Below are 14,906 nucleotides of genomic sequence, written 5' to 3'. Positions count from 1 at the left end.
CCACGAGACAACGAAGCCCCAGATGAAGCCCCAAAGCTCAGCTTTATCCTCTTCCCCAGCTGTAGCTCCCGCTGAGGTCCCTGAAGAGCAGAGGTGAAAAGGGGGCATCACCCAGGGTGGAGCAAGTTCAGGGGCCTGACCTTTGACCGAACACACTGGGAAACTGATTGGATAGAGGCCAGAGACGAAACAAAGTTTACATTTGGAAGGAAAGGGTGAAGAAAGAGATGGAGGCGGAGACACAGAAAGATAAGAGATAGAGAAAGAGGCAGAAATAAAAACAAAGAGACTTAGATGCAGAGAGACAGAGAGAGGGGGAGGGGGAAGGGAAGGAGGGAGAGAGGGAGGGAGGGAGGGAGGGAGGGAGAGAGAGAGAGAGAGAGAGAGAGAGAGAGAGAGAGAGAGAGAGAGAGAGAGAGAATGGGATACCCAGGCCAAGGGTGGGACCTGAGGACAGAGAAGGAAGGACAGGGTGTAGTCCGGCCCAAAAGACCAGCAAGGAGGCTAAGTGAGGACTCAGGCCTGCCCTGGATATGTAGTGTGAGGCCTATGGGAGTGGCAGGAAGGACCGTGCCCACGAAAGCCTCTCTGAACAGACCAGACTTTTTCCTCCCCTCAAGTCCTCCTCTAGAGGTTCCACAGAAGAAATGAGATAAAAGAACCGGGATATGGACCCATGTCACCCGGGCAACAACCTGCGTGATCTGTGCAGAGGCCTTACATCCTGTGGGTGAGTTACACAAGCTGCCTAATGCCGGTCATTTCCTGAGAAAATGGCGGAAATGACCCTGACAGCAAGGCTGGTGCCCAGGCTGAGCGGACAGGCACTGTGCCAGGACTGGGGTCCAGATGGGGACTCTTCTGTGAGCCCTGTGGGACTCTATCATTCCCACCCATGTTTTCTTAGCACCTCCTCAACCCTGCGTGTGTCTTATCCACTGAAGGTGGGAAGCCAGATGTCCCTCCTGCCTCAACCTGAGTGGGCAAAGGAAGTCAGGGGCAGCTGTCTGGGGTCAGGGCCAAGATTTTTTCAGTCTGGGGATCTGGCTTGTGGCTGGGCATGGAGTGAGACTCAGGGAGATGCTGCCCTCTGTGATGCCACTATGAAGGGTCTCATGATATCCTACTGTTTTGTACAGTCCAGAGGCGGCCTTCTATGACCTCAGCTGTGTAGAGCAACCCAGAACAGCGTTTGCATTGCCCAGATGTTAGAGGAGCCTGCTTCCTGCTCAGAATGCTCCAGCGTCACTTTCAGCAGAGACAACCAGCCTCCAGGTGACCAGCAAGGTGCTACCCTCCTGGCTCTCAGTCAGCTCTGTAGCTTGTTCTCAGTCCTCACTGCCTTGAAGCCCTATCTAAGTCTCTCTTTTTGCTTTTTTTTTTTTTTTTTGGTTTTCGAGACAGGGTTTCTCTGTGGCTTTGGAGCCTGTCCTGGAACTAGCTCTGTAGACCAGGCTGCTCTTTTTGCATAGTGCGGTTTCTTTTCCAGGCTATACAGCTTACTGGTTCTAGGCAAACTGATCACACATACAGTGTGCCTAAGTGCTGAGCTGATGCCTAAGGCTGCTGAACCCAGGAACTCTGTGACTCTCTTCACAACGTAGCTAGAGACTTGTATATCCAGCCACAAATAACCTATCCAGTTTTTGCCTCTCCTTTCTCAGTGTGTCCCTAGGGACAGCTCAGCAGGACTGCAGGAGACTGGCCACACAGGGCCTTCCAGACAGGCAAGTTCCTTCCCTGAATCTGGGACAGTTCAGGATTACAACTGAGAGGGTGGGGTGGCCGTGTGAGCCTTTTGTTTTTACTAGAACAGCATTTGAAAACAATAATTAAAAATTATTAAAATCTACAGGAAAATATTGTCACCCCAGTCCTCAAATCTCAATCTCCAGAAAAGGTGAATGTTTCTCTCAGCACCTGAGCTGAGGAGATGATCTGAGGCCATCAGGACAGGGTCCTAGGGTCCCACAGAATGTCCTCCATTCACACAGTCCACCCCCTGGTGGCCTTATGCCAGCTCTTGGGAGCAGACTGCTAGCTAGTTCATGTTCTCAGTAACACTTTTTACTATCAACACAATTACCAGTCCATTAAGAGGACAGGTGTTTCCAACTCCAGACTGGAGAAGACACAGTGAGTCCTCTTCGTCCCTTAGTTCACTGTTGAGTGTGACGGACACTCTGTCCCTCCATCCTTCCCTGCTTTCCTCCTGTGTCCCAGTATCGATACCTGATTTTCACTTAACACTGTATCTTGACGCCTTTCCTTCCATGAATTTTTCAAATAGTTTAAATAACTTTTAATTCTTAGTTTTAAAATTAAACTTTTATTCACGTCTTCTCCCACATACCATGTCTGAGTTGTGACATGGTGAGATTTTAGTGTACTAGGTACCCATAATTCTTCACCCAAAACTTCCTGAGTACAGCCCTTCTGATTTCAGCCTCCTGTGTGTATCCACACTCACTCTGTAGTGCCGTGTCGAAACACCTGTTGCTACCGTTTGTGTCCAGAGTGTCACCTGCAGGTCACACGCTGCAGCTTGGTCCTCGGGTGGCAGTGTTGAAAGTGATGGGACCTGTGAGAACAGGGTGTAAGGAGGCTGTAGGTCACTGGGAATGTGGCCTCAAACGGGGAAGATAGGAGTTTCTTTGTTACTTTCTTAGCCGTATGAGCTTCTCATGATATGATTGATGGCTTGGCCTAAGAGCAACAGGCGAGTCATGGACTTGAACCTCCAAAACTATGAGACTAAACAAGCCTTTCCTCCTTGTAAGTGGCACATCTGAGGTATTTGTTATGGAACGGAAAGATGGTTGGTTCAAGCATTTCTTTCCAGATGGATGACTTTTTATGATGCTAATAAATTTTTGTAACTACCACACATTCCATAATTCCAAAGCTCCTCCTGTCTCCCAGGCATTTGCCCCTCCTTCTGAGACTGAGTTTCTTTTGAGGACTCTTGAGCATCCTGAAGGGCCCATGCAGTCTCTTGTCACCCAGCGCTATGATGAAGTCAGATGAGTGTATAGTAACCACTTCCTAAATATAAGACCAGTAACATAGACACTGAGAGCAACAATAAATACAGGGGACCTTCTGAAACTGAGAAGTTCTGGAAGGCAAAGGACACAGTCAATAAGATAAAATGGAAGCCTACAGAATGGGAAAAAATCTTCACCAACCCCACATCAGACAGAGGACTGATCTCCAAAATATATAAAGAATTCAAGAAACTAGACATCAAAATACTAAATAATCCAATAAAAATGAGTAGAAATATAAACAGAGAATTCTCAACAGAAGAATCTCAAATGGCTGAAAGTCATTTAAGGAACTGCTCAACATCCTTAGCCATCAGGGAAATGCAAATAGAAACAACTCTGAGGTACCCTCTTACACCAATAAGAATGGCTAAGATCAAAAACACCAATGATAACTTATGCTAGAGAGGATGCAGAGTAAGGGAAACACTCCTCCATTGCTGATGGGAAAACAAACTTGCATAGTCATTTTGGAAATCAATGTGATGGTTTCTCAGAAAATTTGAAATCAGCCTACCTCAAGTCCCAGCAATACCACTCTTGGGCATATACCCAAAATATGCTCAATCATACTGCAAGGACATATGCTCAACTATGCTCATAGCAGCATTATTTGTAATAGCCAGAACCTGGAAACAACCCTGATACCCCTCAACCAAAGAATGAATAAAGAAAATGTGTTACACATGGAGTACTACTCAGTGATAAAAAAAAAAGACATCTTGAAATTTGCATGCAAATGGATGAAACTAGAAAAAAAAAACATCCTGAGTGAGGCAACCCAGACCCAAAAAGACAAACATGGCATGTAGTCACTCATAAGTGGGGAATATTAGATATAAAGCAAAGGATAACCAGCCTGTAGTCCACAACCCCAGAGAAGCTAGGTAGCAAGGAGAACCCTAAGAGAAACATATACGGATCTTCCGCTGGGAAGGGGAATAGAAAATTGCCTGAGAAAACTGGGAGTGTGGGAGTGGGAGGAGAAGGGAGGGTGGAAGGGGGAAAGGAAGGGAGAGGAGGGGAGAGGAGAACTTGAAAAATCAGGATAGTTGAGGTGGATGAAGTACAGAGAGGGAGAGCAAGGAAAGAGATACCTTGATTGAGGGAGCCATTGCGGGACTAGCAAGAAACCTGGCACTAGGGAAATTTCCAGGAATCCACAAGGATGACCCCAGCTAAGCTCCTAAGCAATAGGAGCCTTCTCCTGTAATCAGATTGATGACTACCTTTATTGTCATCATATAGCCTTCATCCAGCAACAGATGGAAGTAGACACAGAGATCCACAGCTAAGCATTGGGCTGAGCTCCCAAAGTCCACTCGAAGAGAGGGCAGAGCAATAATATGAGCAAAGGAGTCCAGACCTTGATGGGGACACCCACAGAAACAGCTGACCTGAGCTAATGGGAGCTCATTGACTCTGGACTGACAGTGGGTAAACCAGCATAGCACCAAACTAAGCCTTCTAGATGTGGGGGACAGTTGTGAGGCTGGGGCAGTCTGTGGAGCCACTGGTAGTGGGACCAGGATTTTTCCCTAGGGCTTGAACTGGCTTTTTGGAGCCTGCCTCTAGTAGTGACACACTTTCCCCAGCAAGGCCACACCTCTTCATCCTATCCAAACAACTACACCCACTAGATAGCAAGTACTCAAACATCTGAGCCTGGTGGGGGGAGGGGGCACTCTCATTAAAACCACTAAGGGAACTGGGAAATGGTGACCCATGCCTTTAATCCCAACACTCAGGATGCAAAAGCAGGCAGATCTCTGTGGGTTTTAGGTTAGCCTAGTCTTTGAAAGGAGTTTTAGGGCAGAGAAGGCTACACAGAGAAACCCTGTCCTTTTTTTTTTTAATTTATTTATTTATTAAAGATTTCTGCCTCCTCCCCGCCACCACCTCCCATTTCCCTTTCCCTCCCCCGATCAAGTCCCTCTCCCTGTCAGCCCGAAGAGCAACCAGGGTTCCCTGCCCTGTGGGAAGTCCAAGGACTACCCACCTTTATCCAGGTCTAGTAAGGTGAGCATCCAAACTGCCTAGGCTCCCACAAAGCCAGTACGTGCAGTAGGATCAGAACCCAGTGCTATTGAGAAACCCTGTCTTAAAAGAACTACAAAACAAAACAAACAACAAAAACCCACTACAGGAAAAAGTAAGGTCTCCAGGGGGAGGACCTAGAGGGGATATGGAACCCTGTCCACACACTTCTTGGCAGCCATGAGGTAATAACTCTGCTCCACGACAGGCTCCCACCATGATATACTGCTTCACCACAGGCGTAAAACCTAGTGACCATGAAGCAAAACCTCTGAAACCTTTCTTCCTGTAAGCTGATTATCACAGGGGTTTTGTCCCAGCAATGGAAAGCTGGGCCAGCATGGATCCTTTACCCTTTAGTACTGTAAACATCGGCTGTTCAATTCATGAAGACAAGGTAGCAGTTTATTCAACGTAAGCTAGGCCACACTGCAATTACAAACACTCCCAACCGTACAGGACAACAAGTATTAATGAGTCACAGAAAGTGTCCTGAAGGCTGAGATGACCCTAGGACAGCTGTATCTCCATATCTACCTGACTATCCATGACTGAGGAGAAAGGTCAAGGATGAGCCATTCTGCTGACTAAAGGAGTCACATAGCTACCAGCTCTTTTAAGGGGTGAGGAGGGCAGGCCCGTGAGGTTGCAATGGAGAATGGGAAGTAGTAATGACAGGCACTCACGGTTGCCAGAGTGGATGCATGATGGTTGGTTAGACACAATGTGGTTTCCCGAGCCCATACTCTCCGCCACAGTCCTTGCAGTTTCTTCTTCTGTGCTGGGCAGGCATACCCAGACTCCAGGCACTTGTTTCTGAGCATCCTGACAGGGCAAGTAGTTTCTGTATCCAAAGGATGATGCCCTTTCAGACAGTGTGTCCACCCTGTTCTGTCTTCAGGACTCTGAAGTCTGTAACAACTGCTTGGTTACTATAGCTTGAGGAAGTGGTCAGCCACCTGGCTTAGTTCTCACCAATGGACAGTGTTTCTGCATCACTAGGCCCAAGAGCTGGTCCCCAAGTGGCCAGCAGCATGAACATTCCTGGTCCTTAGAGATGCTTGTGTTGGCAATCCTACCATGGGAATCACTCTGGCTGCTAACAGGGTGCTAGGGGGCAGATGAGCCGATAGTGAGGCTACTTTCCATGACCTGCCTGTGTCTGAAGGCTCCTCCTCAACTGCCCTCTTCTTTGCCCTCCTCCCAGAAGAATGACTTCCCTATTGGGTGGGGACAGCTGCAGAGAGTGTGCTCTTTCAGTAAGAGAAGAATGTCATGGAAGCCAAGCTTGGCCATCAGTTCTTTTGCCACTCACTACACATGCTCTACCAAAGCAGGTCTCAAGGCCACCAGCCCAAAGCCTAAATGTCCCTAAAGGACTGGGTCCAGCATTCTGCAGACTCTACCCAGATCTAAAGAGCAGGGACAGTTGTGGGAGGGCATTTGGCATGCTCAGGTGTCCTTCCAGGAGAAGACCAAAGCTCACACTGTTGAGGGACAGTCATTCATAGTAACACCCCATCTTCTGTGGCTGATAGACTGTGTCAGAGCAGCCACCCAGGCATGCATTGACTAAAGAGAATTGCTGGGGTCTGGATCATTCTTAACTGCATTGTGGAGCCAACTGAGAGAAGAATATGAAGCCCAGTCATGATGCCCTCATCAGTGTCTACCTTGTGTTTTTCTTATAAGAGCAAAGGCGGGAATTGGGGAAAAACCTGGAGCAAGGTGCCTAGCACAAAGACTGAGAAGTGATGGTCCGAAAACCCTGGTGCCCATCTAGTGAGGCCCAGAGGAGAATCCACTCTGCTGGCTCTCCTGAGCCCTCCTGCGTGGGGCCTCCAGGAAGGGCTAATTGGTAAAAGGCCATGGAGGAAAGCCATCAGGAGAAAGCTCGTGATGGGCAGTCATTAACCTTTGTCTGGAGCAGTTTGTTTACAGGGGAGCTATGTTGGGAGGCCAGAGTTGCTGAGCAGCAGCCTCAGAAGTCACGAGACTCCGGATGCAGCAGCTTCTGCTAAGCCTCAGTATTGACTCTGAGCCTTCAGTTAAACCCACGAGATTAGCCTCACCCCTTAAAGTCATCTCTGCACATTTGTCTGTGTGCTCCTGCCTTTGTCTTCCTCGGAGACAACGCTAGAAGGAAACACAGAGCAACTTCTCTGTGGCAGGAGTGTGTGTTTGTGTCTACATACATAAACGGGGGAGATAGCAGAGAAACAGAAACAAGGGAGGGAATAGTGCTTGGTGCTGAAAGCATCAGAAATGTACTGTGGGCCTCTGAGCTCTGGCTACAAGGAGGAGACCTCCCCACATCCCTGCCTCAGACAGAACTTGGGATGCAGCTGTCTGAGATGTTGGCCCAGCTTCTCACCCCTCAGGTCTGGCAAGGCAGCCTTCAACCTAAAAGTGATTACCACCAGCCAGATGCTGTTTATTGGAGATCTCGGTGAAAACAATCCAGGATATGGCTTGGTTTTGTCTTTGAGTTAAAGTGACAGCTGACCCTGGCATTGTGCAGACAAAAAGGGGAGCCAGAATGGCCAGCGCCTCCCTGAGCACATCCACAGCCTAAGTCTTCAGAGCCACCTTCCACTTCGCTGCTAGTAGCCGGGGCACCGCTGCAATCCTTAGCAATCCAGACGTCTCTGTTCAGAAGCCTTCCCTATTCTTTGCATACAGAATTTCTCAAAAAGTGGCTGATGATTAACAGAGATGAAGGGTACTTCCAGGAAGGGTCCCTCAACCCTCTGAAAGCATCGGTCAGGTATTACTTCAATTGTCCAGTTGAAGAAATAGAAAATCATATCTTATGGAATTGGCTATGTCTCTTTAACTTCTAGCTAGCTTGGCATTTTTCATATTCCCTGGCTTCTATAGGTTTTCTATGGCAAATCGCTCTGTCTATTTCCAGGGGTTAGCAGTCTAAGCAAAGCCTTCTTGAGCCTTTGCATGTCACAACTGTCAAGCCCATAACAGCCTCCACGGGCCCATGTATCCCAGGCCCCTGGGCTGAGGCACTGAGAAAGTGGGGAGGATGAGAACTGTGTAGACAGACTCTGGGGTGAGACTTCCCTGCCCCCAGAGCAACGTGCCCCTACTAGAAGGCTCTGGTGAGTGACCTTCAGGGGTTTCTTGGCAGCTACCAACCTGTTAGATGTTTCACTGGGGACTAGTCCAGCCCACAGTTTCAGGGAAGATTCAGTGTTTTAGGAAGGAAGAGAAGGGAGGAATTCCTGACTGTCTCTAACTAGAGGAGCTTGGCAGATCCCCATCCTCCAGGATCCATTGCCAAGACAACTCCAAGAGGTCCTGCAGCGGGGAGTCTAGTGGGAAGGTGAGAGCTGGGGCTGAACTCTGAGGAATCTGGGGGTTTGAAGGTCCCACGCAAGAGTCAAATGGCCTTGGGGGAAAAGGCTGAGGCCAAGAGCTGCTTAAAAAGATGACTCATGGGGAAGGAGTCCTTGGTCTGTCCACCTGATCCTAGAGACTGAAGAGGGATAGAATTCCCCCTTCTCAGGCTTCCATCCTACGAACAGGACAAAGGTGGCACCCAAGGTCATGACATAACTCAATCCCACTCTGAGTTGGCACTTGGCTGCTGTTCAAGCCGTGTTTAGGAACTCTCAAACGGTCTTTAGGTAAATGGCCCATGCAGGATTAACCATCAACCACGGATCTGTCTTCTAGGCATGCTCTCTGGTCAGTACTTTTCCAAGATGGATCCATGCCTTGCAGATGTCTATGAGAGAAGCCAGAAAAAAAGGTAGAGCCTAAACCTTGCACCTCCCTTGAATTTGTGGTCCTGAAGTCCTGCAACAACTGCCCTAGAGTGAATTGTGCTCCCTAAATCCAACCAGCTTCTGTTCTCAGGGCAGACACCCTGCTCCTGGTGATCTGAACACTGATCCCAAACCTCCTGAGTTGTTCTCTGGGTCTCCTCACACTCCCAGCATTATTTATCATTATGGCCAATCCGATCCTTTACCCCTCGTGCCTTTCCACCTTCATTTACTAGCTCAAGTCCATGATGTGCAGAGCCCCACCTTTGACTTCCCAGAGAGTACCAGCTCCTTGTTTGTCCCCAGACTGCCCTGCCCACTGTGTTCCCACTGGCTGTCCTTGTGAATCCCAAGAGTCCTGCATCTCGGCATTGAGATCTTGCCCTGACCTGGGAGTTGGCTTCCAAGTAATTATGACTCTGGTCATGTGTAATTGCAGTGTAATTGACTTGTATAAAAAGGAACCGCTATTAAAGAAGACACTGGGCTTGGCCCTTTTCACTAGCTTACTAATCCCTCTGCAGACAAAGAGGGGCCGCATGCAGCTGTGTTTTCAAACTAGAAGGAAGCATAGTGAAGGGGACAATTCAGAAAAGAACTCACAGCTCATGAGTAGCCAGCCTTCAGAAATACCTCTGGATGTGCCCAACCTTTCTATGGAGTCTTCCACCCTCTACAGTCGATCTCACTGGATGGACTCTGAGCTCACCATGAGCCAATGCAACCAAATTCTTCAGAGCTCTCTCTGGTTCATATACTGTGAGGTTCCAGGACCAACATACTTAGCAGGAAACTCCCCTTCTCTTTTCTCTTATAAACAGTGTAAGGCTGAACAAAGGTGAGCTTCTCTAAATTCCTATTGCATCATACTCAGGACCTTCCCACAGATAGCCAGCTGTGGGAGAGTGTCTGGGGCACTGAACCCTTTCCCATGAGAGTGCAAGGCTATGCCTGAGGGGGGGTTCTACCCCTGGGAATCTTGGAAGGTTTCCATTAAGTCTGGAGCACAGGAAAGGAATTTTCCTAGGTTGGGGAGACAGGAGACTTTTAATGTCACCAGGGCTTACTACAAGATTACATCAGAAACTCTGAAACAGTCTGTTGGTGCTTGGGTGGAGGGTGGCTTATGACTAGGAAGTTTCTAAAGAAAAAAAAGCTAGACCTCTGTTCTAACAGCAAGTTTGGTTGGAGTGAGCAAGGCCTGGCCCTTACATCCTAGGACAAGAACTTCTTGAGGACCCCTGTATGCAGGGTCACAACAGGATTGTTCTATGCTCTAAGAGTTTAGAATATAGAAGAGAAGAAACACACTCAGGTAGAGTGGTGAAGAAGGGCACTCATCTGAATGCTCAGGTGAAACAATCAGGCACAATCAGACAATGCAGAGCTCAGGGAGGCAGAAAGGGTAGGCAGAAGCAGAGAGGGAGGACCTAGGGACTAGGCATGGTGATGGAGGTGGGGCTGGTGACAGGAAACTAGAGAAACCAGCAGAGCCCAGATGAACAGGATGGAGGACTCACTGTCTCATCTGGGATGCAAACGCCCATGTTTTGAAACGAGGGCTGACTGACATAGGAGAGAACCCGGGGGACCAAGGAGGAGAACCAGGAATCCAATGGAGAGACCAAGCTTCAATGACCAAGACTCAGGGGAGACTAAGATGAAGCCTGGGAAGCCAGGGAGAAAACCCAAGCAGGAAGAGTAAGAAGAGGAGGAAGGAGGGTAGAGGGGCAGTGGCTATCAGGGGTCAGCTTGGAACTGTCTAGGACAAGGTCTAGGACAAGGTGTGGCCTCAAGATTGGTAGCCAGAGTTCAGAGGACAAAGCTGAGGAAGGGATTACTCGGGGGGGGGGGGGGGGGCAATGAGTCACGTTAGAACTTTGAAGAATGAGCCAGGTGCTGAGTGGAGCAGAGAGGCAGGTGCTAAGGTCACCAGAAGCCAAAGGAAGGACTGGAAGTCCTAGTGGCAGGGGAGTTCTGGAGGATCTTCTGTGGGGGTCAGGATCCTTGCCATGTATTCTGGCAAGCATATGACATTTCACTCCAAGAGGCCACTTAAAGGGAGAACAAAATCCTCTCTCTTCCTTATTCCCTCTCCCTGCCTCTCCATCTTCCCTATTCTTTTCCCTCTTCTTCCCTTTCTTTCTCTTATCCCCCCGCCCCTCACTCAGAGCAGGCGTGACCTGTTGTTCCTAGGACTTTGCCTGGGCCACTCCCATCTCCCACCCACTCTTCTAGCTTACCTTGGCCTTGGGTAAAGCTTTACTCCTCACGGTTCATTAGTCACTGTATCCCAGAACCTAGCTCTGCCCTTGGTGCCCAGCTCAGGAAAAGAGCAAAGACTTCCTGAAAGGCTATAAACCCTGAAGTGTACAGCGAGATGCAGCCAAGCTGGCAGATTCCACGTGACTCCCCCCCAGTGGTCATGGTGCAGTACTACCTTACCTGAAGTATCAAATGACAAAGTCACCTCCTTGAAAAGAACCTGAGAGAGAATAGGAGACAGCAAGCAATACCAAAGGCAGAGAACTTAGAATTTGAGCTACCAAGGTGAGACCGTATAGAAAGAATGCCATGGAAATAAGGGGGCCTAGAGGACATTCCTATACTCCCTAGAAACCTTGAAAGTACAAGAAAGGCCTTAAAAGGCTTCTTGCTGAGCACTGGGGTAAAGTGCTGGAGAATCTCAATTCTGGGTACTATTTCCAGTGTATCAGTGTAATCTGATCCTGGCCTCTGGTCATAGAAAAGTTCCACCATGTATGACTGAATGATTCAACAGAAGAATGGAGGATGGATGGATGGATGGATGGATGGATGGATGGATGGGTGGATGGATGGACGGATGGGTGGATGGATGGGTGGGTGGGTGGGTGGATGGATGGGTGGGTGGATGTGGGGGCAGATGGATGGAGGATGGTGAGTGGATGGTAGTGGATAAATTATTTAATAAGTAGATGTTATATGAATGGATTGTAGACAGATGGCTCAATGGTGGTATATAGATGGTGAACGGACGTTTATGATGGGTAGCTGGGTGAAACTACAAAGGTGGTGAGTGGCTGGATGATAGATGGATGAGTAGATGGATAGATGGTGAGCATTCAGAGCCATTCAGGCATGAGGAGTCTGTCAGACTTAAACACTCAGAGCGTGCACTTAACAAAGTGCAGGGGAAGCGGGTGGCAGGGTCTCGGGCACAAACAGGTTTGTGAAATCATCATCCCATTGCAGTAAGTGTAGCATTCTCTTACTGATTCAGATTCTGCACATACACAGAACACCTATCTTTAAAAACAACTCTCTTTTCTACATGCAAGACAACCAAGTTCAATTGTAGACATTCTAATAAAAGCAACAAGAGGAGTATATGGAATCTTCAGATATTTTGGAAATAAATCACATGCACCAAGTTTCTTCATTTCCTTGTACTTCACATCTGATTCAGGGTTTGAGGATGCCAGCATAAACCTTCATGGGATTCCAGCCAGCCATGCAGGTTCTCAGAGCCAGGGCACCTGGAAGTTTATCGCAAGGGCTTGGCTGATAGAACATCACCAACACCGGTGCCAGGCCCTATTCCTGAGTCCTGAATGAGGGAGAAGCCCCTGAGAACTGTCCTACAGCCTCCTTTGCTGCACACAGAGAGTCCTGGAAGTGGCTAGTGAGCCCTTTCTGCAGCTGTCTGTGTCCACAAACTCCAGTGAATGGTTTTAGAGAAAGGGGAAAAGCCAAGGGGCTAAGCACCGTGGCCCTATCCATCAGCCCATGAGACACCAGCTCAAGAAGAACATCAAGTGGCCTGCTAGCTTGAGGTTTTTTGAGTCCAAGACTCTGGAGGCATCAAAGGGAAAAGGTGCTGCCTCTGCCCTTCTCAAAATAGGTTAGGACCACCTGAGAGAGTACATGGGTATGTTAAAACCATATCGGAGAAAAAAGCCTTGAGAACTTACTAAACATTGCAGTCCAAAAAACAAGGTGATACCCAAACTTGGACCCTAACATTGTGATGCTGGAAATCCCCCGCACCTATTATCCGACCACCTGCAAAAGATGAAGGGTGTGCATACAACAGCCAGATCGCATGCCACCTGAAGCAACGTGGGCACTTAAGGCTCAGGTCACTTCTGCAGGTCAAGGGGTGAGAATTTATCTTCCATGAGGTGTGCTTGCCCCAGGAGAGAATGTGTCAGTGTATACATAGGAGGGTCCGAGAAATACATTCTCCAGACCTCACTCACTCCTCTACATTGTGGGTTCTACTGACAAGCAAGTTTTTTCTAGACTCCAAGGGCTCTAGTTCAGAATGCTGTCAGGAGAGCCAGGCACTCTTTTTTATTTTTATTTTTTTAAAAGAAAATATACTATCTTTTTTCATTATACATATCAATTTCAGTTCCCACTCCCTCCCCTCCTCCCATTCCCTCTACCTACACCCTCCCATCCCCCATCCACTCCTCAGAGAGGGAAGACACATTACTTTGGGGAAGGTCCAAGGCCCTCCCTACTATATCTAGGCTGAACAAGGTATCTATCCAAAGAGAATGAATTCCAAAAAACTCTTGAGGGAGGGTGAGTGAAGGCACGCTGGACTGTGGGGCGGGGAACTGACCACTGTCAAACCAGTTCTCATGGGAAACATTTTATACACCTAAGCCCATTAGTGTCCAAGTGTCTGTTCCATTAGTAATATCACAGCATAATAGTACATTTACTCCAAATTCTGTCCCACATGGGAAAATTAGATGGTTTCCAATACTTTCTTCAGCTCCACAATAAGCTGCCAGTTGCTCTTCTGTATTTCGTCTCTGAACCAGTCTTTGAGGGCATCAGCGGACTGCCAGCTGATATTGCTCACAAGAATGTCCATAGTGAAGCAGAGGTCTTTGAGGAACACTGCTTTCTGGCTTGTTCTTCATGGCTTGCTCAGTCCTCTTACTCATATAGCCCAAGGGTAGCATCACCTACAAAGAACTGGGCTCTTCCATATCAATTATTAGCAAAGAAAATGTTCCACAGACTTGCCTACAGGCCAATCTGATGGAGGTATTTTTTTTCAATTGAGAGTCCCTCTTATTAAATAACTTATGTCAAGTTGGTAATATATATTATATTATATATGTATATATAATATATATGTGTGTGTATGTTTATATGTGTGTATATATATTGTGTATGTTAGGATTTTTATTGCTGTGGAGAGACATCATGACCATGAAAACTCTTATAAAGGAAAACATTTAATTGGGGAACTTACAGTTTCAGAGGTGTAGTCCATTAACATCATGGTGGGACATAGTGGCATACAGGTAGACATGATGCTGGAGAATGAGCTAAGAGTGTTACATCTAGATCTGCAGGCAACAGGAAGTGAACCGTCTACCATACTGAGCAAGCCTGAGCAAAGGAGACCTCAAAGCCCACACAGCCACACCTTCCAACAGTGCCCCTCTGTGTGAGCTTATGGGGGCCAATTACATTCAAACTTCCACAATTACCATATCTATGATATATCATATTATCTATATCTATCAGGACGGATGCCCAGGACAGTGGATTGCAGAGAGATAAGTGAACAGATGGGCTGCATCCAGAAACCTAAGAATTTTTTGAAATGGTTTATAGAAGTCCCAGTTGCAGTCAGGAGGCCTCTTTCTTTCCAGATGGTTATGTTGGCATGGACGGTGAGACTGGTACCTTTACAGTCTATATGAATATCAACTCTGTTCCCTTGGGACCGTCAAGAGCTCCAGAGAGACCTATCAGCTCTATAAACTGAGCATTGGAGTTCCTAGATATTAGTCCTGGGAGCAAGTACATCCAAGCCTTTACTGTTGTATAATTGGGATATCAGATCGCTTCTTTCACAAAGAAATTGCCATCTGGATAGGCTCAAGCTGTGGTGTTTTAATGATTGATCTCAGAGGTTAAGATGAGCTGTGTGCTGTCCATGACTTCTTCACAAGAGTAGGCAGCCTCTTCCTCCTCTGGAAGATAGGTGACTGGATTTAGTTTTTGTCAAGTCTCAAAGGCAATTTCA

At 47.7% G+C, this 14,906-nt stretch overlaps 1 long non-coding RNA gene across 1 annotated transcript; it reads left to right on the top strand.

The window, feature by feature from the left end:
* Positions 1–483: 483 nt before the first annotated feature.
* LOC126503830 (uncharacterized) lies at positions 484–8,935 on the top strand. Its single transcript, XR_007592412.1, has 3 exons — positions 484–730; positions 1,140–1,287; positions 8,775–8,935. It is a non-coding gene; the product is annotated as an uncharacterized lncRNA (long non-coding RNA).
* The last annotated feature ends 5,971 nt before the right edge of the window (positions 8,936–14,906 follow it).

The sequence above is a fragment of the Alexandromys fortis genome, unplaced genomic scaffold, assembly GCF_014885135.2.
Source record: "Alexandromys fortis isolate MF-2015 unplaced genomic scaffold, M_Fortis_MF-2015_v1.1 scaffold_50, whole genome shotgun sequence".
In the NCBI taxonomy this organism is placed as follows: domain Eukaryota; kingdom Metazoa; phylum Chordata; class Mammalia; order Rodentia; family Cricetidae; genus Alexandromys; species Alexandromys fortis.
This window is presented reverse-complemented; position numbering and strand designations above follow the sequence as displayed.